Source organism: Salvelinus sp. IW2-2015, linkage group LG13, assembly GCF_002910315.2.
Source record: "Salvelinus sp. IW2-2015 linkage group LG13, ASM291031v2, whole genome shotgun sequence".
NCBI lineage: Eukaryota > Metazoa > Chordata > Actinopteri > Salmoniformes > Salmonidae > Salvelinus > Salvelinus sp. IW2-2015.
Window position 1 is genome coordinate 6,351,354 of NC_036853.1, and position 1,034 is coordinate 6,352,387.

The following is a 1,034-nucleotide window of genomic DNA, read 5'->3' on the forward strand; positions in this document are numbered from 1 at the left end:
GATAACATGTGAGGTTGTGTAGTTGGTTCCCACTATAAGGCCAAGCTGTCAAGTCAAAATGGGATATATAGTACAAATTAATGAAAACAAAATATTTTGCTTATTGTTCTTAATTGAAGATTGGGTGACGGGCATAAATTTAGCACTGTGGTTACGGTTTGAAGAAGATACATTGTAGAACTGAGCGGTGCTTCTGACTGCAACTTGACCAGATAGTGGACAACCTGGGTAGTTGTACGTTATTCTGTTTTAACCTCTGGTCTGTCTGGTGTTCCAGCCTGCGGACCTGCCCAGACCTATGACTGCACCTGGTCCTTTCCCCAAAGCCAACTCCCTCAGCAACCTGGAGCAGGAGAAACCTACTTACAGGTGTGTGTATATACACACAGCACGGCACTGCCCTGGTGCTAATAACACCAAGGTTATGGGTTCAACCCCCAGAAATGATCACATACTGTCCTGGAAGTCACATTGGATCAGACCTGTGGTATATACTAAATATATATAAAGAGGTGGATGAAGGACAATGGTGAGAAAATCCACCTGGTCCATTTATCACTGTCAACCCCAGAGCTCCACCTAGTGGACATGTTAGACAGTGCAGCTCCCAGGATGCATCAGGAAAACAGAACGTGGTGCTGTAATGTGAAGACCATCTTTCTCTGTCCTGTATTGATCGGTACAGTTACCTGTCTCTGTCCTGTATTGATCGGTACAGTTACCTGTCTCTCTCCTGTATTGATCGGTACAGTTACCTGTATTGATCGGTACAGTTACCTGTCTCTCTCCTGTATTGATCGGTACAGTTACCTGTCTCTCTCCTGTATTGATCGGTACAGTTACCCGTCTCTCTCCTGTATTGATCGGTACAGTTACCCGTCTCTCTCCTGTATTGATCGGTACAGTTCGGGTAACTGTCACCGGATCAATACAGGAGAGAGACGGGTAACTGTACCGATCAATACAGGAAGAGACGGGTAACTGTAGCCGATCAATACAGGAGAGAGACGGTAACTGTACCGATCAATTTAACA

At 45.2% G+C, this 1,034-nt stretch overlaps 1 pseudogene; it reads left to right on the plus strand.

The window, feature by feature from the left end:
- LOC111971801 (tight junction protein ZO-1-like) overlaps nucleotides 1-1,034 on the plus strand; it is a 34,982-nt pseudogene that overhangs the window by 11,506 nt on the left and 22,442 nt on the right.